General features: G+C 44.5%; 1 protein-coding gene across 1 annotated transcript in view; it reads left to right on the top strand.

The window, feature by feature from the left end:
* Positions 1-665: 665 nt before the first annotated feature.
* Positions 666-22,233, top strand: part of KANK1 (KN motif and ankyrin repeat domains 1) — a 301,099-nt gene continuing 279,531 nt past the window's right edge. The window contains exon 1 of the mRNA XM_089692583.1: positions 666-836. The gene's annotated coding sequence lies outside the window, so the exon portion shown is untranslated. The remainder of the gene's footprint in view (positions 837-22,233) is intronic.

Raw genomic sequence — 22,233 nt, 5'->3', positions numbered from 1 at the left:
TATACATAATATAATACTAATAAAAAATATATTAATAATATAACATCTAAAACTAAACATAATAATACATAAGTAAAATGATAGTAATAAAACATTATAAAAATGTAAAATCTAAAAACAATAAAATAAATAATAATATAAAATCTAAACATATTATTAAATATAAATAATACTAATAAAAAGATATAGCAATAATAATTATTATATTGTTTTATTAGTATTATTTAATATTCTTTTTGGGTTTTATATTATATATAATATGAAAGTAAATAATAAGCAAATATAAAAAATTTATACAAATATATAATAATAAAAGGACAATACAAGACACCTATTTTATTTTGAGACACGCTGCCCAACCAGTACAAGTCCCTGAAAAGTATGGTAGATTATGAACAAACTATATTCAAAGTGATACAAAGCAGAAAAGTGATAACGTGCAGACTTGTAATTGGGAAGAAAGCAGAACTGATGTCATGGCAGAAACGCTCAGACTATGCCTGTGCCCACCTTGGTGCTGGGATCCTCCTTGCACTTGCACTGTGTCCATGCTAATCCTCCCCTTGTCTCCCCCACACAGCATGTGAAAGCCCAGGCTGGAGGGAGGTGTGCGCATGCGCGGCGAGCCTGCCTCCTCCTGTTACAAAGACAGATAACAGAGGGAGAGGTGCACGCTCTATTGTGCGGAGGATGCTGGACTTTCTTCACTAGTTCTCCTAACTTTGTACCTTCATCAACGGATCTCCCAACACACAGGTTCTTCTCTGGGGGGATTGTCCTGGATCCAGTGGTAGCCAGTGAGATCAGAACAAGTGCCTGATCTGGGATGATTGGAGGTGAGTGGATCCTGGATTGGGTCGTAGTGATCTGTGGGATCATCATGTCACACTGATGACAGCCTTCCTGTCCGAAGGGCTCTGTATTGTTCATGGGACTTTACAAGCTGTGAAATGACTTGCTGGCTGCTGGTGTTCCCATCATGGGGGAGGCTGTGCTGTACACTGCAGTAGGCTGGATGGGTATTATTGCCCCATCACAGTGCAGGCAGCTGGGGGAATTACACGGATCTATAGGAGACACCTGGATCCCAGACATCATAGTGGCAGCAGGTGACACAGCCATGGAGAGCAGGGAGGGGGGGGGCTGGAGTTTACTTGTGCTGTTTGCTTCGAGGATCTATGTGTTTGTACAACTGGAGGAAACCATTCACCCCACTACTTCTCAGACTACATCACCTACAGCTGGCTGGCCTACAAACAACACTTGTCTTTCCTAGACATCATAAAATGCATGCTTTCCAGTTAGGGGGAAAAAAAATAATAATAAAAAAAAATATATAGATATCTATATATATATAGATATATAGATAGATATATATATATAGATATGTGTATGTTTTTGTTACATTTTAAATATAAGTGTTATGTTGTAAAAGGCTACATAAACTGTTGGTGCTATATAAATCCTGAATAATAATAATTTATTATTATTATACAGGATTTATATAGCGCCAACAGTTTGCTCAGCGCTTTACAATATAACGGGAGACAATACAGCAATGATACAGTTCAATACAAGAGGGAAAGGAGGGTCCTGCTCCTTGGAGCTTACAATCTAAGAGGGAGGGAATCATTTATTATTATTATTATTATTATTATTATTATGTGATCAGTTTTCAATTTCTCATCCTTCTTAAGAATTCAAAAATAAAGAAGTCAGTTAAGTAATTACTTTACCAGGAGATCAGTGCTGACCTTTTCTGTGTTTATTAAGCCTCTCCTAATGTTGACTGAACGATTGATATGTCAGTGACCTGTCTACCCCTAAGCTCCAAGGTTCCGCAAAGTTTGGCTCATCTTCTTTTAGATGTTATAAGAACACAAGTCTGTCAACTAAAATATTTCTTCTTATTAACTTATGCTATTTACAACATAGGTCTGATGTCAGTTTTTCATGTTAATTTAATTTCAGGTACTTATATAGTGCCGTCAATTTACACAGCACTTTACATATATATTGTATGTTCACATCAGTCCCTAACCCTCAAGGGGCGTACAATCTAAGGTCACTAACTCGCATTCATACACAGTAGGGCCAATTTTTAGACAGGAACTAATTAACCTACCAGCATGTCTTTGGAATGTGGGAGGAAACCAGAGTACCTAGAGGAAACCCACACAAGCACAGGGAGAACTTGCAAACTCCAGGCAGGTGGTGCCATGGTTGGGATTTGAACCAATGACCCTAGTACTGCCTGGTGGAAGTGCTAACCACTTAGCCACTGTGCTGCCATTTTTTATTGATACATTCATAGAAACAACCCTTTACTGTCCATCCAAGTCTGCTAACCTGTTCTGCCCTGTATCAGCTTATTAAATGATGTGTACATTGATGATGCCGTTATCAGTATCTATAATAAATAAATAATACAATAACTAACTTACACTTTCCTTGGGTCTGATGTTCATTTTTTCCTGTTCCATTTTACATGAGCTCATTAACTTACACTATCTGTAACTTGGGTATAATGTCCATTTCTTCATATTCCACACTGTCAGTTTCTTCAAAATAAGCTGAAATAGGGCAGAATAACTTAGACATTTGTCCCAAGTTACAAGTTGTATATGTTTAATAAACTGAAATATGGCAGAATATGAAGATACTGGCAGTGTGGAATATGAAGAAATGGACATTATACCCAAATTACAAATAGTGTAAGTTAATGAGCATAAATATCACCCAAACCGTACTCTCCGCTCCTCACACAACTTCCTGCTCTCTAGCTCCCTTGTATCCTCCTCCCATGCTCATCTCCAAGACTTCTCCAGAGCTTCCTCCATCCTCTGGAACTCTTGACCCCAATTTATCAGACTATCGCCTACTCTGCTCACTTTTAGGCGATCTCTAGAAACCTATCTCTTCAGGGAAGCCTATCCTGCCCTCAGCTAATAATGGAATCTTCTACTCATTCTACCAGTCCATCCCCCACAGTTACTACCTTTTGTACCATTAGCCCCTCCCTCCTAGATTGTAAGCTCCAAGGAGCAGGGCCCTCCTATCCATCTTGTATTGTTGCTGTATTGTCTCCCGTTATATTGTAAAGCGCTGAGAAAACTGTTGGCGCTATATAAATCCTGTATAATAATAATAATAATAATAATGAGCATGCATGAATAGGGTGTAATCGGAAGAAATGAATATCTGACCCAAGTTCAGGTGTGTAAGTTAATAAGCTGAAAAAAGGGTAGAGGATAGAAAAAAAATTGACATTAGACCCAAATTACAGATTGTATGTTTCTTTATCTTCTACCCTTTTTTCAGCTTATTAACTTACACTTTTCTTAACCCTAGGTTCAACCTAAGTGTTTTGCAGAAATTTAGTACAGTCCATGATTTCCTATGGGACATGTTCACACTTGTGCTTTTTCACCCAGTGTGTTTTTTGGAAAGGGTCAGGGACTTTTTGAATGCAAAAAGTTGCATTTTTGTTTCTATAGACTTCAATGGAAACACTGCAGAAAAGCATGTAGTGCACTTTTAATGCATTTTTACTGCGTTTTTGATGCATTTTGTGTTTTAAATCAGCCTAGCAAGAAGAAAAATAAAAAAAAACAAAAACGCAAAATAAAATGCAATGCAGAAATGGCTCAAACACAACCTGCATAGGTGTAAACCTAGCCTTACTCAGGTCAGATGTTCATTTCTTCCTATTTCTGCTCATTAAAGTGGCATTCAACCCAAAAGTGGAGACTCAGCTTTTCTGCCTCTTATGCAGCTGGTCTGTGGATTTTTTTTCTGTATTAATGTCATTGATCCATCTGTATCATTTTATATTAACCAGAGAAAATTCCAAGTTACATTTTTGATTTGACATGTTATTATGACAAGTCACTTAAGGATCTTTCTATGTCTCCTATAGCAACTTTTATATGTCTTTTTAAAATGATAGTAGACAATGGCCAGCACACAGAGTCCAGAAGGAAAAGATCTTACAGATGACTGATGAACAAGTTCATACTTTTTGTATCAGAATTGTTATAAGTGAATTGAACATCTGTAACTGTTACATTTTAGGTAACAACCCATGGATAGTTTGTAATTCTTTGGGAGTTGTATTGCAGTGGATTAACCCCTTCACTTTACCTTTTTGTACCTAAACTGTATGCAGCATCCTATAATTCAGGAAGTGCACCACACCTGCAAGATATAATAGAAGTTTATGGCAAAGAGCAGCTAACCAGCAGGAAAGCTGCAGGTGCACAGCGCTGCACTCGTGGTGCGGGTAAACCGCAGCACAGCAGTGTGAAAGCAGCCTTATAGGGGGCTCAGGATAGTAAGGGCTCTTTTACATTTGAAGTTTGGGGTGGTAAAACCCCAAACCACAACCCCCCCCCCCCCACCAACACCACCAACACCAATGTAGTGTCTGGGGTCACAAAGGTGAACCTTGCCCCATGCTCCAGTGGGCCCTTGCAGCCTCTGTGTTACATTCTGTTTTACGCTTTGACAGGAGGGGCAGCATATACAAGGACCGATCCTCTCCATTTTCCTCCTGCAACCACTGAAGGCTGGCTTCTCCTCCGCTCTCTTCCACCGGTATTCAGCAGCTGCAGGAGGAAAATTTTCATCATGCTATTCAAAATCCAAAACTCTGAACCATTTAATTTGATTGCGGCCCCCAACCGGTTACAAAATCACTTACGTGGCCCTCACTATAATGAATTTTTTCAGAGTTCCAGCCAGGGATCTAGCATCTGCATTTACAGTTGCACTTGTTTGCTGCCTGCCTACATTTATGAGATTTAAAACTGAGCTCTTAGTTTACCCCCCAGCCCACGCCCCCCCCCCCCCCCCCCGACCAACAACACCAGCATCAGTCCCTCCCCTCAAGCCAGAGTACTAGGTGTCATCCTTGACTCCAATCTGACCTTCCAGCCCCAGGTCCAATCACTGACAAACTCATGTAGACTTCACCTCCGCAACATCTACAAAATACGTCCGTTCCTAACCCCGGAAACCACTAAGCAACTCATTCACTCCCTTGTCATATCACGACTCGACTACTGTAACTCCCTCCTCATCGGCTTACCTCATCGCAGGCTATCCACTCTTCAGTCTATCCTGAATTCTGCGGCTAGACTCATCCACCTTACAAACCACTCCGTATCCACCACCCCCCTCTGGCAATCCCTTCACTGGCTTCCAATTGCCCAACGGATCAAATTCAGAATGCTAACATTGACGTATAAAGCTGTTCATAATACTGCCCCAGACTACATCCCCGATCTGGTATCCAAATACCACCCAAAACGTACTCTCCGCTCCTCACAAGACCTCCTACTCTCTAGTTCCCTGGTCTCCTCCTCCCATGCCCATCTCCAAGACTTCTCCAGGGCTTCCCCCATCCTCTGGAACTCCTTACCCCAATCCATCAGACTATCACCTACTCTCCTCACCTTTAGGCGCACCCTGAAAACCTATGTCTTCAGGGAAGCTTACCCCGCCCTCAGCTAATTACTGAACTCCTCCACTCTTCCAACCACTCCATCCCCCACAGCTATTTCCTCCTGTACCACTCTCCCCTCCCTCCTAGATTGTAAGCTCCAAGGAGCAGGGCCCTCGAACCCCTCGTGTATTGAATTGTATTGTTACTGTACTGTCTCGTGTATTGTCTCTCATTGTAATGTACAGCGTTGAGCAAACTAGTGGCGCTATATAAACCCTGTATAATAATAATGTTCTTTTAACGCTGAACTCCGGAAATACAGTACCTATACATTGGGCCAGCTTGGCATGATATAAGTATTACTATCTGACATCCAGATGACCACTGAGGAAGTTGAAAATCACTGTAGTAGTCTGTGTTACATCAGAGTGAGTGCTGTGAATGTCTGCACACATGGATTCGCTCTGCACCTCCACCAATCAATACTAGTCCATTCTGAGTTGACGAGGTAGAGAGGATCAATCATCCAATCAGATATTATGGCTCCTGGTTTTAAGACCAGTATATGGAGCAGATACCTTCCTTGTTCCTTGTCCTGGTCTACAGTTGCAGTGCAGACTGCAGACAGGCCAAATGTAATCAAGGCAGTTTTAGCCGGCCTGGACCTGGTTGAGGTACGTGGCTATAAGGGGACTTTGGTAATGTTATGAGACTGCTCACTTGATGTGTGTAAGGGGTTCTCTAACTACAGTAGCACAGATGATTCATGTTTGAAAGTGGTATACCTTGGAAATCAATGTTCTTTTTCTTGGCAGATGCTCTGGAAAGGGGTCTATTACCCAGAGTTGGTTTTTATGTGTGACAATAACAGTGGCATTAGAAGAGAATAAATAGAACTAGGGTTACATTCCAGGTGGTAAGGTGCATTTATTTGTTGCCATCTGAAGCTACTGTTTAGTTAATCCATGCTAATAAAAATGTACGCTTTAATTTCAATATTTTGAAAGGCTGCTTTCCGTTACCACTTAAGTTTACCTTTTGTATAAAAAAAAAAAAACACATTTTTTACAGGAAAAAAATTTGCATTTATTATTTCTTTTTTTACTATGAGCCTGCAGTGCATTGCACCCACAATCAGCAGCATGGGGGTGCAATGCAGGATTTGTGCAGACATGTCGGTGTATCTGTCTGCTCGTACCTCTGATAAGAACAATCGATGAACTACTAGAGCAGCCTTTCTCAACCAGGGTGCCTTGAGGTTTCTTCAGGGGTGCCTTGTTAAAATGTCTAAAAATTGCCCAAAACTTGTATACCAGCCAGCGGGTGGACCAAGCCTGCCTTTTAGATACACAAAGCCACAGGTTTTTATTATGCACCATTACGACCTTCTAGCCGCCAGCTTCCAGACAACCGATGACATCAGTTGATGAGGAAGAAGTCAGCTACCTGCACAGCATTCTAGTTTGACCCTCCCCTGCTCATTTCCATCAGTGCTGGGGTCTCATTAGCTCACTGATGAAAACAAACTGATGGAGAAAAGAAACATTGGAATATTAGTCAGTATCAATGTGCAAAAGTGTATTTTCTTTGGAAGAATGGTGGGTGTCCTACATGTGTAGGACGTTATATAAAACTATTAGAATAGTTTATCACATTTTAGAATGGGGTGCCTTGGGTCTGTCCATAATTTTAAAAGGTGACATGACTGAAAAAAAGGTTGAGAAACACTGTACTAGAGAGCTCAACAGCTCATTGAGAGAGCTCAGTAGTTCATTGAAAACTACAAGCCGACAGCTGCAAACGCTATCGATACTTGTAGCTTCCCATTCACAGAGAACTGTGAATAAATGGCGTGGCTGGGCAGAGCCCCGCATAGCCCCCTTTCCGTCTTTGTTTTTTTTTTTTTTTTTTTTTTTTTTGTAAATTCTGACAACAAGCGGGAGGAGTAGATCCTATGCCCCCCCCCCCCCCCCCCCCCACTAGCTGCCAAACCTGGGAGTTGGGGTTGCAGGGGCTTTTGCCCATGTTAAGTGCTACCCACTGACTATGGATTTAACATTTTACAAAAGGTGAACTTGTCCTTTAGGGTCTTGTATGGAAATCCACAACTCATTTGAAGTGAACATAAGTAGAGAAATACTATGAAACATGCTAAGGCATCTGAAGGTAGTTAACTTTGGGGAAAATACACCTTCAATGAATTCTGAATGATCTCAGAACATTGTCTTAGACTGCTGCCATTGACGCAAGATCAAAGCCTGTTCTGGGAAAATATGTGCTCTACCATTACTGACCTCCTTTTGAAAGTGCTAGTTTCCCAATTGTGTCTCCTTCAATGCTTGCTGACTCGCTGACCCTAGACATGCACCTGGCAAACAAGTGAATTACTGATCTGCATGCTTGTTTGGGGTCACTGACTAAAGCTGACCATATCTGTATCAAAGTGTGGCCAATCCCTGCTGTATCAGCCAACATTTGTGCCATGGGTGGCCCTGTCTGCACCACCCTGATTGTCTAAAGTAGGTTTTCAATTTTTGTCCAAGGAGACGGGTGGAAAATTGACTGAGTGGCACCTGCATTACCTTAGATGTAGGCACTGTTCAGATCTTCTGACAGCTGCATGTGCTGGCTGTCAGAATACAATAGGCAGCACTACAGATTTGTCGATCCATGCTGTTTAGCATGCATTGGAGAATCAAGCATTCTTAATGTATATAGCCAGGCTTGGAAAGACTTGCCAGAGCGTGACCTTGAAAGCCAGACAACCTGAATTTTAAAAGAAGAAATCCTTAAACGCAGCCCCTATGTTTTTGCATAACAGATGCAGATTTTTTTCCATTCACCAAACAAGCCCATTTTTGCTCATAAATGATTTTCTGTGTCTAAGAAAGGATGGTGTTTTTTTTTTTGTTTTAAGTATAAAATTGTGGCATGAAAGCCAAACATGGAACTAGCTATTAGACCTGATAGTCATTATGGATTCTAGCCTATTACCTTTTAATGGTAATCTGAGCAGAAATCATGTATGTGTCTTGTATGGAACCTTTTCCCTGGAATTCATTGACAGCATTGGCAGGCATTGTGTGCAAAGATTGACAGGTAGCTGCCTATATGGGGTGATTTTGTTTTAGAGACCCATAGAAAGCCCAATATTAAATTTCCTGTCTCTGACTTTTATAATGTAGCAATACAGTTCATTAACTTATAAGTTTTTATACCTTTTGAAGATCAGTTTGCTGAGAGCAAAGCATTTGTTTGTTTCATGTAGAGATTTTTTTTGTTCTTTTTTTGGCGTTTTTTATTTGTTTGAAGTGAATAGTGTGTGCACAGGTGTCCCCTTTGCACCCTTGGTATGTTTCATGTGAGCTTAGTAAACAGTCCCTAAGTGGTCCTATGGCATTTGTGTTAGCAATGCACACCAGTGGTTTTGGTAAAAGGAGCAATAATAAGGCAGAAAAACAGCTTTCAGCCAAATTCACATTTGTTCGTTTACATTGTATCATGCAGCACAGTAATACACAGTGTATGCACTATAGGCTGCATGTTCATTCATCTTTATTGGCATCTCAGTGCACATGCATATAAAACAATTGCACCTGTCTCTCCACACACATCAAAGCATGCAACAAAAAACACATGGTGCACTCGAAAAAAAAAAATTAAAAATCTTTTTTTTTTGGCCTGTGCACCTGTTTTGAGGGCCCATTAAAAGGTAATGGTCTCTTACAACGTATACTGTTAACATGGAAAAAAAAACATACGAGTAGGCCCTTAAACATTCATTCATGTTTGTTGAATAGAATTACACCAATTGTGTTATATTGTAATTCGTATAACATCAAAATAAATTTGTGTTTTTAGAATAGGGGTACAAAGTGCTGTCCTGATGGTACAGAGTTGTGGTGGTACTCCACAAAATGTTATCGCAAACACAAGAAACATGTTGGAGATGTTATACCTCTCCATGAAATCTCTTGCATATCTTTTAGAAATGCAGATTCACCCTTTCTGGTCCTAGGTTCAAAAATTGGTTGCTCAACTGACTCCTGTGTTCCGGGTCCTCACCCTTTAGTATATCTGCTTCATGTCAACAAAGTGGCTCGGGCCTGTATATTCTCCATATACAGCCGAGAACTTAATCCATGGCCCTGTAGTTTGCTAAAATTAACATCCTTAGACAGATGGAGGACCTCACTGCTTCTCTCTAGAACTGTGAAGAATTGTTTGGAGATGCATGGCTTACTTGGTCAGCAAAACATTAATATGAAGTACCTATAATGTTTAAAATCCAGTAATGCAAGAAAGCATGGAGACTCTGGTAGATGATACTTTGTATACAAATGGAGAAACAGAAAAAGGGCGCACCGACCTAGTGCATTATCGTTTAAAATAATTTATTGAAGAAACAAAATAGGTATCATACTCACAATGGACATATTAACACAGGCATGTCAAACTGAACTGCCTAACGCGTTTCGAGGACACAACCTCTTCCTCAGAGTTGGCTCTGAGGAAGAGGTTGTGTCCTCGAAACGCGTTAACCAGTTGGTCATCCAGGGTTCCATCGTATGGACTCAGATGTTTGGATCATACATCTTGTTCAGTTTGACATGCCTGTGTTAATATGTCCATTGTGAGTATGATACCTATTTTGTTTCCTCAATAAATTATTTTAAATGATAATGCACTAGGTCAGTGTGCCCTTTTTCTGTTTCTCCATTTATATCCAGTGTATTTGGTCTGTTGAGGGCAGCAAGCAGTGCATATTCCAGAACATTCCTATTGGGTCTACTGAGTCCTTTCCTAGCGCAGGAATAAAGTGTTTGTTGTGTTAGATGATACTTTGTAGCTCTTAATAGAGACTGACTCCTAGAGATGGAGCTCATGTTAAAAGACATCAGAAGTTCATTAATTTTCTGCCTAGACCAGTGGACCCTGAATAGGTTCCTGAACTCTATAAAGATGTCATGGGATATAGCTGAGAATCCACAATGATTAAGAAGGATATCTATGCCAAAACATGTCTTTTCTTGTGGAAAAGTAAAGATGAATGTATGTAAAAGACCTAGAGTCCATGACAACTTGGATGAGTGTGACTAAAAAAATGTTGATGGGTCATTGTAAAGACCTAATTCATTGTGGATAAGGGTGCAAGAAAAAATGGAAAAGACACTGCTCCGCACGTGCTCAGTTGCTCTCTATTTTTAGGCACTGTGTCGAAAATCATAGCCACTGGAGGCCTCTCCGCTGACAGCCTAAAGAATAGGGCCTACAGCCCCTGACAGCAATAAAGACTTATTGCTGCTCAGGGGCTCTAGGCTTCAGCATAATGGCTTCCAGGAAGAAAAATGAACAGTGGTGCAGGCCAGGGGCGGACTGACAACTCATGGGGCCCCCGGGCAATAGGGGATCATGGGGCCCCTGTGTCCTTGCCCAAACTCAAAAAAGCCTATGAAAAAGGTACCAGGGGCATCTCATGGGGCCCCCTACTGACCCCGGGCCCTCGGGCAGTGCCCGAGTTTCCAAATGGTCAGTCCGCCCCTGGTGCAGGCTATTTACAGCACATACTAATTTTGGTAGCATAATTTTTAATGTGGAATGTATGTTCCTTGCTAAAGAACGTTATTTTTTTTTTTAAATCAAATTATTATGGGTAGAGTTCCACTCTAAGCAATGGAATAAAACGGGGCCACCCTTGCCCTGCAATATACCCCCCTCCTCTGTTTTCACTTTGATCCTGCTTATAAAACTGATGAGGAAAATACAGGTGTTAATTGTTATTTAAGCTGTACTGTTGTACAATAACCCCCAGATGCCTGGCAACGTATGGATCACCCAAGATGGTTATTGTTCCTTTGTTCCTATTTTATGTTTGTTAATCTCCATCTTATACACTGTAAGAATGTGATTTGCACACAAGGAACCCCAGCTGCGTCTGTGGCAAGGGTATTGCGTGACATTTTTTTCTTGTATTCTTTGTCATTTGTTTTTTTGTCCTAAATAAAGACATTAAGAAAGGTTTATTTTCCACAGTGCATACCACTCCTCTTCATTGCCAGCATATCCTAGAGTGCAATAAGCTCTGAGCGTAGTGCAACCTAAGAGCTATTGCATTTCTAAAAATGTTGTGATGATACATGAGGGAGGATGGAGAGCGAGCAGCAACCAACAGACATATCAGCTAGCCATACATGGCTCAAATTTAGTGAGATTCATGCCATGTCAGCATGTCAAAAGTCAATTTAAATTGAGGTGGTCATGCATGCACTCACCCCCTTTTTTTTTTTTTTTTTTTTTTTTTTTTTTTTTGTTCTAAATTACTGTTTGAAGGTGTAAACGATTCTCATTCACAGGTGAGCATGCATGACCCCCTGGATTGTGTTTCCTGGGTTGTATGAGCTGGGTGAAAAATTACCCAATGATCAGTGACTACATCGTATGATTTGCATACATGGGTCTAAAGACTTGGGTCTTTAGACAGTTGAGGGATGAGCAAGTCAGAGCGTGACGGTGCGGCAGACCGGACGTGACATAGATCCGTAACTGGAATTGACGTGATGGCGTTCTGTCCGACAGTTCCTGAGGTGGTGAGAGCACCATGCAGTATCTGCTTGTCACAAAGACATATCATTTGGGCATGTTGATGTTTTTAATCTTCTAAGTGCATTACTTGGAGCAAATAAAGCCATTTATCTTGGGTATTATACTATTGGAGCGGATATTTTTCTTCTCTTTTCATGATATAATAGAGTGGAGTTTTTTTCCTGGCAATCAATCTTAGAGTGGGCTATTCTTGGAGGAACCTCCTGTTCTAATTAATGGATATCCTCTTGATTATGCTTTAACAAAGGCAATATCTGGTGAGTGCACACCTTTGTGGGGGTGCACGGTGAGCACAGCACAAAGTTTCAACACTTCAAAAGTTTTTTTGCGTCATATGAAATTATTTCAGCACTGGACTTTAATTTCTTCTTTTATCACAGGACTTTTTTTGAGTGTATGTGTGTGTGTGTGTGTGTGTGTGTATATGTGTGTGTGTGTATGTATGTATGTGTGTATATATATGTATATATATATATATATATATATATATATATATATACAGTTGCAAGAAAAAGTATGTGAACCCCTTGGGATTACGTGGAGTTTTGCATGAATTGGGCATAAAATGTGCTCTGAACGTCATCTAAGTCACAACAATAGAAGAACACAGTCTGCTGAACATAATACTACACAAACATTAGATGTTGCCATGGTTTAATTGCACATAACATGTAAACATTCACAGTGCAGGGAGGAAAAAGTATGTGAGGCCCTAGCTTAATGACTTCTCCCAGAGCTAATTGGAGCCAGGAGTGAGCCAACCTTGACTCCAATCAGTGTGATGATATTGGATGTGTTGCTGACAGCTGTCCTGCCCTTAAAAAACACACACCTGTTTTGGGTTTACTGGTTTCAAGAAGCACTGTCTGATGTGAACCATGCCTCGCAGAAAAGAGCTCTCAGACGACCTACCATCAAGAATTGTTTACTTGCATGAAGCTGGAAAGGGTTACAAAAGTATCTCCAAAAGCCTTGATGTTCATGTGTCCACGGTAAGACAGACTGTCTACAAATGGAGAAAGTTTAGCACTGTTGCTACTCTCCCTAGGCGTGGTCGTCCTGTAAAAATGACTGCAAGAGCACAGCGCAGTATGCTGCATGAGGTAAAGAAGGATCCCAGAGTGTCAGCTAAAGACCTACAGAAATCTCTGGCACATGCTAACATTTTTGTTGACACATCTACAATAAGGAAAACATTAAACAAGAATGGAGTACATGGGAGGACACCACGGAGGAAGCCATTGCTGTCCAAAAAGAAGATTGCAGCACGTTTGAAGTTTGCAAAAGAGCACCTGGATGTTCCACAGCACTACTGGCAAAATATACTGTGGACAGATGAAACCAAGATTGAGTTGTTTGGGAAGAACACACAACACTATGTGTGGAGAAAAAAAGGCACAGCACACCAACATCAAAACCTCATCCCCACTGTGAAACATGGCGGAGGGAGCATCATGGTTTGGGGCTGCTTTGCTGCCTCAGGGCCTGGACGGATTGTTGTCATTGATGGGAAAATGAATTCCATATTTTATCAAGACATTTTGCAGGAAAACGTACGACCATCTGTCCGCCAACTGAAGCTCCGCAGAGGATGGGTGATGTAACAGGACAATGACCCAAAGCATACAAGTAATTCAACAAAACAATGGCTGCAACAGCACAGAATACGCCTTCTGGAGTGGCCCAGTCAGAGTCCTGACCTCAACCCCATTGAAATGCTGTGGCATGACCTTAAGAGAGCGATTCAGACCAGACATCCCAAGAATATTGCTACACTGAAACAGTTTTGTGAAGAGGAGTGGTCCAAAATGACTCCAGATCGTTGTGCAGGTCTGATCTGCAACTACAGGAAACGTTTGGTTGAGGTTATTGCTGCCAAAGGAGGGTCAACCAGTTATTAAGTCCAAAGGTTCACATACTTTTTCCTCCCTGCACTGTGAATTTTTACATGTTATGTGCAATTAAACCATGGTAACATCTAATGTTTGTGTAGTATTATGTTCAGCAGACTATGTTCTTCTATTGTTGTGACTTAGATGACGTTCAGAGCACATTTTATGCCCAATTCATGCAAAACTCCACGTAATCCCAAGGGGTTCACATACTTTTTCTTGCAACTGTATATATATATATATATATATATAGTCACAGGATTTGTGTATTATCACATCATGTGTTATATTTACTAAGCTGCTTATTTTTATTTATGTATTTTTTGTTACAGCAATAATGGTGAAGACAAAGTGAGTGATTGCCTTTGGTAAACTGGTTGTTTTGACTTCCTGCAGTTCCTCTTAATTTTTTATATTTGCCTTTCCCTATTTCAGTAGAGCATTACCCAATTTTTTTCTTTAGGGTGAACTGGTGCAGTCTTTTCTGAGGTCTGTTATTCATATGAGTATATACTGGCCCCTCACCCATTACCCCCCTCCAAATGATCCATTGGTTGACTTAAGATAGGAATAGGTCCTGTACATGGGGAATGTTGTATTCCAGTAACAGGAGATGTTGGTCAACATCTGGCGGTAAACATTGCTGGAGCCTAAATCTTTTAAATGTATTTATTACAGGTTCTTGTATAGCACTGTCAATTAACACAGCTCTTTACATATATATTGTACATTCACATCAATCCCTGTCTCTCAAGGGGCGTACAATCTAAGGTCCCTAACTCACATTCATACATACACATACTAGGACCAATTTAGAAAGAAGCCAATTAACTTACCAGCATTTTTGTGGAGCGTGGGAGGAAAACAGGGTACCCAGAGGAAACCTGCACAGGGAGAACATGCAAACTCCAGGCAGGTGGTGTCGAGGTTGGGATTCAAACTGATGACCCTAGTGCTGCCAGGCGGAAGAGCAATTTGGCATTGCATCAAAACCCAGTTTGGAGCCAAGCTTTTCAGTGATCATCTTATTTTGTTGTATTAGTTTTTTTTCATGCTTTCATGATGGCTTTGTTGCAATTAGAATATATGTATTAAGTTTCGATTACACTAAAAATTGGTATTGAGAAACTGCATCAGTCGTGTGTTGTGTGTAGGGTATTTTTCTTTTTTTTTATTAGGAGTGCTTTACAAGGTTTCCTTCTTAGAGTCGGTTCTAAATCAGTGTATGTATTTTGCTAGGTGGCTTTTTACTATACTGCTTGTCCACTAGGTATGTGAAAATATTCTATATTCCCTATGGCCGTTAGTAATGGTCTCCGAAATGTGGGCTGCTTGCCTCTGTCTGGCACTGATACCAACAGTGGGGTAGAATTCCTCCCACTGATATAAACAATGCAACCTTATTCCTTCCACTGACGCTAATAATGGGGCACTATTCCTCCCACTGATAATAATGATGGAGCACTAGTCTTCCCAGTGATATTTTTGTTGGGACACTATTCCTTCCACTGATATAAATAATAGAATATTATACCTCCCACAGATCCCAATGATGGGGCACTATTCTTTCCACTGACATAAGTGATGAGACATTTTTTTTCCTCCAACCAGTACCAATGATGGAGTATTATTCTCCTCACCAATCCCAAAACAATGGGACATATTTCATCCCACTGACACCAATGTTAAGACACAATTTCTCCTTCTACTGGCCACAGGTGTTTTGTAATTTTTTTTTTTTTTTTTAACTCCCACTCACCACCATACCTGAGACATTATCTACTCCAAATGACCACATTCCAGTCCCCCTAAAGTATAAGGGGCTAGTAAAATGGCCCTTTGTTTAGAAAGTTTAGAAACCCCTGGCCTATAGGGGCAAGAGGTTAAAGTTAAGGACTTGAGAAGGTACCATGTACCAACTTAAAAGTAATTTATAATTTGTTTTGTGATTTGGCAAATAAAATCCTTCTCAGACTCGAGTCCTCTCTGTGTACGAACTTGAGTTTAAGGCTCCACGAACACCGGCTTAAATAAAAATGCCAGTGCTCTTGGCAGAAAAAGAATTCTGAGCGTTTTTTTGTACTAGTGTTTTTTTAGGAACATTTTAGCGGTTTTCTGGCAGAAAAAAAAACGCTCTCAAAATTGAAGGGGTTTTTTTTTCTGCCTCCAAATGCTGAGCTTAAAAAACACCTCTAGAGTACCTAATGTGCAAGGATACTTTTTTTTTTCTTTTTTTTTTTTTTTTTTTTTTTTTTTTTTTTTAAGTCCGCGGAGGTGCGAAAAACTAAAACTCATGTGTACAAAAAATGTGCAAGTGCAACACACAAACACAAAAAAGTTCACTTAAGGGTGTGCTTTTGACCACCCCCCGAAGGGGTAGGACCTCTACCCTGATCCCCGGGGCACAAGGCTCCTGACAGGGACAAAGGTTTCCAACATGGTCCACCTAACCAAAATACCTGGTGGACCCCTTTCCTTGTGGCTAGCCGAAGCCAACCAAGTACTAGGTCAGGGAGCTCTCCTGAAGAGTGTCCCACTCTAATCAGCTAATTAAGCCATAACACCTGCAAAGGGTTCCTGAGCCTTTAAATGGTCTCTTAGTCTGGTTCAGTAGGAATCACAATCATGGGAAAGACTGCTGAGCTGACAGTTCTGCAGAAAACCATCATTGACACCCTCCATAAGGAGGGAAAGCCTCAAAAGTTAGTTGCAAAAGAAGTTGGATGTTCCCAAAGTGCTGTATCAAAGCACATTAATAGAAAGTTATGTGTGAAGGGAAAAGTGTGGAAGAAAAAGGTGCACAAGCAGCAGGGATGACCACAGCCTGGAGAGGATTGTCAGGAAAAGGCCATTCAAAAGTGTTGGGGACTTTCACAAGGAGTGGACTGAGGCTGGAGTCAGTGCATCAAGAGCCACCACACACAGACGGATCCTGTACATGGGCTTCAAATGTCGTATTCCTCTTGTCAAGCCGCTCCTGAACAACAAACAATGTCAGAAGCGTCTTACCTGGGCTAAAGAAAAACAGACCTGGTCTGTTGCTCAGTGGTCCAAAGTCCTCTTTTCTGATGAGAGCAACTTTCCCGAGTCATCTTCTAGGACAGCTCACTTGAGAGATAGGGCTCCTCCCAGGAAACACCCGCTCCACCTTTTTTTTTTTTTTTTTTTCCCTTTATAGGCGTCCTCTCTCCCATTGGCCCCCAGTTTTAGTGTTTCCTCTGGCCAGGAAGGAGCTACGCCCGTTTTTTTATTTTTGTCTGGGCTCTCTGGCGGAGTACAGAGGGTCCCTGGCTGAGGCCCCCCCCTTCCTCCAAGCGAGGCAGGGGCCTTGTGAGGGGGGGGACCTTTCAGCCAGTTTCACTCTGGAATGCCCGTTGTAGGGTGGGGGCGTCGGCCCCAGATGGTCCCAGCGGGGCTCTCCAGGGGGGTAGAGCCCGCTCCGCCGACCGAGGCATTGGTGCCTTTCCCTGCGGGGTTTCAGGTAAGTCTTACCTGCTCCTAGGATCCCGGCAGCATGGCCAGGAGGCTCGGCTGCGGAAGGTCTGGACGCTGCGATCGCGTCACTTCCGGTCGCCGGGTGTCGTCACTTCCGGCGCAGGAGCAGGGAACGGCCGCCGCCATCTTGGAAATGGGCGGCGGACCGTGGAAGGAACCCGTGCCACGGCCGCTTCTCCACCGGCGGCCGTGAGAGGGGGGTCGGCGAGGGGGGATCGCAGGGGGGGGGGCGGAGCCCACCAGCCCCTGAAAAACCGCCGCACCGAGGCAGAGTCTGCGGCAGCATGGAGGCAGATCTGTCAGGAGCGGGGGAGGCCTGCAGTAAGGTAAGGGCCTTTGTTTGGCAACTCTCTTTTGTTTTTACCCCCCTCCCGGGATGATTGGGTACCCCCCACGCACACACAGCCCCCCTCTCCCCCCCCCAGGCCCACGGCTGGAGCTTTCACAGTGGCACAGGGGGGGAGGCGTTGCTGTTACAAACGCATGAACGCGTGTATCTCCTTCTCCCCAGATGGGCCCACAGGAGGAGGATAGAGGGGAGAAAGAAGCTCCTTGTGAGCAGAAAAAGAAGTGTGCCACTTGTAGGAAGAAACTGGCGAGCTCCTGGAGGAAGCAGCTCTGCCAGGGGTGCATAGACAAGCTCATCAAGAAGGAGTCTGGATCTCTTTTTAAAGACTTCCTACAGAATATGACACAAGAGATGTCCAAGACATTTCAAAGCTTCAGGGAACAGAAGCCGGGACCGGCCCAGGATGAGCCCCAACCGGGCACTTCTGGCACCCAAGGGGGGAAAAAGAGGAAGCTGGACAAGGTAGCGCCGGTAAGGGACTGGGAAGAGGCCGAACAGTCGGACACCTCAGACTCGGAGGAGGGTGAGATTGAGGCTCAGGGCCCAAAGGCAGACAGGTTCCTTTTTCAGGTGGAAGACACGGAGGACCTGTTAAAGGTGATCTATGAGACCCTGGATCTGGAGGAGGAACAGCAGGACCTCTCTCTCCACGACCAACTGTACGCAGGGCTACAGGCAAAAAGCAGCCGTACATTCCCAGTACACCCTGCCCTATGGTCCACGATCAGGAGAGAATGGGAAGAGCCAGAGAAGGCGGCTTTCCTTCCTAAGAACCTCAAGAGACGTTTCCCCTTTAAGGAGGAAGATGCCTCGGTTTGGGAGACTTGCCCAAAGCCAGACGCCCCTCTCTCGAGGATCTCGAAGGACACGGACCTGTCCTTCGAAGACGGTGGGTCCCTAAAAGACCCGATGGATCGGAAAGCGGATGCCTTCCTGAAGAGGGCATGGGAAGCGTCCGCAGTGAATTTTAAACCTGCAGTGGCAACGACCTGTGTGTCCAGAACCCTGGATGTGTGGTTGGGGCAGCTCCGTTCGCATCTGGAACAAGGCACCCCGGGGGAAGAGATTCTGAAGTCCCTTCCGGTGCTGGAGAAAGCGGTAGCCTTCATCGCGGACGCATCAGCAGAGACCATCAGACTCTCTGCTAGATCTACAGCGCTCATAAACACGGCAAGGAGGGCTATCTGGCTGAAATCTTGGCAGGGGGATCTGGCCTCCAAGTCTAAACTCTGTGGCCTGCCGTTTGAAGGAAAACTCCTTTTCGGCCCGGAGCTGAATTCAGTCCTGGAAAGGTCGGCCGACAGGAAAAAGAGCTTCCCGGTCCCCAGCAGGCAGGTTGGACGGAAGGGGTTTCGCCCATCCAGGCGATACGCGTCGAGGGAAGCTAGGTTCCAAACCCAGCGCCCAGGCTGGGGCGCGAGAAGAGGCAGGAACGAGCCGAGAGGCAGGGGAGGTTTCCTTTTCAACCCCAGCCAGAATAGACCCAAAACCCAGCCGAAGTGACTGGAGAGGCCAGGTGGGAGCGAGGCTGGGGCGCTTCCACGCACAATGGCTAAGGATAACCCAGAACACCTACATTCTGGAGGCCATCCACAGGGGGTACAGAATAGAGTTCACAAGGGCCCCCCCTCAGAGATTCTTTGCAACACCCCTGCCAAAGGACAGGGTCATGGCGGATGCGCTGGTGGACCTCCTACAAGATATGCTCAGTCAGAACGTTATCTGCCAGTTGAGAGAAGAGGAAAGGGGAAGTGGATTCTTCTCCCATTTCTTTCTAAGGAAAAAACCGTCAGGTACTTACAGGATGATATTGAATCTGCGGAAGGTGAACGAGTTCGTGAGGCCCAGCAAATTCCGTATGGAATCCATATACACGGTGAAGGAACTCCTTTCACCTGGGGTGTTCATGGCCTCGATAGATCTGCAAGACGCATACCTGCATGTCCCGATAAGAGAAGATTCCAGGAGATTCCTGAGGTTTGCGCTGGAAGGAGAAAAGGGTCCGGTGCTATTTCAGTTCAACACACTCCCCTTCGGCCTGTCGTCGGCCCCGAGGATATTCACCAAGATTTTAGCGGAGCCTTTAAGAGTTTTGAGACTGGAAGGGATAAACATCATCCCCTATTTGGACGACCTGCTTTTATTTGCGGACACAGAAGGAGGCCTGAGATCGCACATCGAACGTACGATATCTTTTCTGGAAAGTTTGGGGTGGCTTATGAACAAGGAGAAGTCACAGCTAACCCCCTCCAAGAGGATTACGTACTTGGGGTACGTCCTGGACTCCGCACAGGCCCGATCGTACCTAACATCAGAAAAAGCCCTCAACCTGCGGCAGGACACAAGGGCCATCCGGAGGATGTCGACCTGCACGGTCAGGACCGCGATGAGAATAATCGGGCGGATGACAGCGGCAATACCAGGGGTGCAATGGGCGCAACTTCACTCCAGGGTTCTGCAAAATCACACCCTTTCCCACTGGGACGGCAGCCGAGCAGGTCTGAGTTCCAGGATCCGCATCACGCACGAAGTGAAGGAATCGCTAAGGTGGTGGGGAAGCATCCTCACCTTGGAACGAGGAAGAAGTTGGAGGCTGGCCAGCCCAGTGCGGATCACCACGGATGCAAGCATGACTGGTTGGGGCGCCCATATGGAAGACGGCCTGGCCCAGGGCACGTGGGGTGCAGTAGACTCCAGCAGGTCGTCAAATTACAGGGAGCTGTTGGCAGTTTTCAAGGCGCTTACGACCTTTCAGGAAAAGATAAGGGGGAGAGGTGTCCAGATTCTCTCCGACAATACCACTACAGTGGCGTATTTGAACAGGCAGGGAGGCACAAGGTCCCCAAGGCTGATGGAGTTGGCCGGATCCCTCCTGAGCTGGGCGGAGGAAAACCTGGAGTTCATCACGGCAGTACATCTGAAAGGGGACCTGAACCAGTTGGCGGATCAGCTGAGCCGAAGAGAGGTCATCCAGACAGAATGGTGCCTCAGCCAGTCAGCGTTCGATCAGATTTGCGCCAGGTGGGGCTCCCCCTCTATCGATCTATTTGCCAACGGCCAGAACACAAAGTGGGAAAGGTACTTCTGCCTGCAGAAGGACCCCAAAAGCGAGGGGATAGATGCGCTAGCCCAGCAGTGGGAAGGAGACCTCCTTTATGCCTTCCCTCCATTCAGACTACTGCCGAAGGTGATACAGAAGATCCAGTTGTCTCAAGCCAAAGTTATTCTGATCGCGCCATTCTGGCCCAAGAGATCTTGGTTCTCCCGGTTGAAGGAGCTCAGTTTAGCAGACCCTTGGATGATGCCACCCACACGCGATTTACTCACCCAGGGGAGGGTGATGCATCCTCATCCAGAAAGGCTGTCCTTAGCGGCGTGGCTTCTGAGCGGGACAGGCTAGCAGAAAAGGGGCTCTCGGCAAGAGTGGTCGCCACCCTCTTGGATGGCCGGAAGAGGTCGACGAACGCCTTGTACGACAAGGTCTGGAAGAAGTTTTCCGCCTGGAAGGTCAGAAACGAAGCACCGGGCACGCCAATTTTGCATACAGTTCTTGAATTCCTTCAAGCCGGGGCGGATAAGAATCTGGCCGCCAATACCCTCAAAGTACAGGTAGCGGCTCTGTCGAATTTTCTCGAGCTGAGGTTGGCGGCAGACCCATTAGTAATCAGATTCCTGAAGGCTATCTCCAGGTGCCGTGCCCCGTCCTTGCCAAAACTTCCAACATGGGACCTGGGCACAGTCCTGAAGAGCTTTCAGCGGGGGCCTTTCGAACCGCTGGATGAGTGTTCGCTCAGATCTTTGACTCTTAAAACCATCCTCCTCACGGCACTAGTTTCTGCCCGCAGGGTCAGCGAGTTGCATGCCCTTTCAGTGATCGAGCCGTACTGCACCATCTTATTGGATAGAATCATCCTCCGCACGGACGCGGCCTTCCTACCTAAGGTCGCGTCACACTTCCATAGATCTCAGGAAATAGTAATACCTTCCCTGGAGGCCGATCCGGGCAGCGCGGAGGACTATAGCAGGTTAGACGTTAGACGGTGTTTGATCACGTACATCGAACGCACAAAGACATGGAGACACTCGTCCCGGCTTTTCGTCCTATTCCAGGGGCCAAGGAAGGGGGACGGTGCCTCCAAGGGCACCATCGCCAGATGGATCAGGGAGGCAGTTTCGGAAGGTTACAAGTCGGCAGGCCTGTCACCACCGCCCGGCCTAAAAGCCCACTCCACGAGGGCCACTGCGGCCTCCTGGGCGGAAAAAGGGGGGGCCTCCCCCGGACAGATCTGCAGAGCCGCAACGTGGTCCAGTTTCGCCACCTTCACTAAGCATTACAGGCTGGATCTGATCGGCAGCAAGGACCAGGCATTTGGCAGGAAGGTCCTACAAGCAGGGTGCCCGCCCTAATGTACGTATTTCTATTCTACTCCTCTCAAGTGAGCTGTCCT

Source organism: Staurois parvus, unplaced genomic scaffold (assembly GCF_062004578.1).
Source record: "Staurois parvus isolate SC_StPar_1 unplaced genomic scaffold, SC_StPar_1.0 ptg000596l, whole genome shotgun sequence".
NCBI classification, from domain to species: Eukaryota; Metazoa; Chordata; class Amphibia; order Anura; family Ranidae; genus Staurois; species Staurois parvus.
This window is presented reverse-complemented; position numbering and strand designations above follow the sequence as displayed.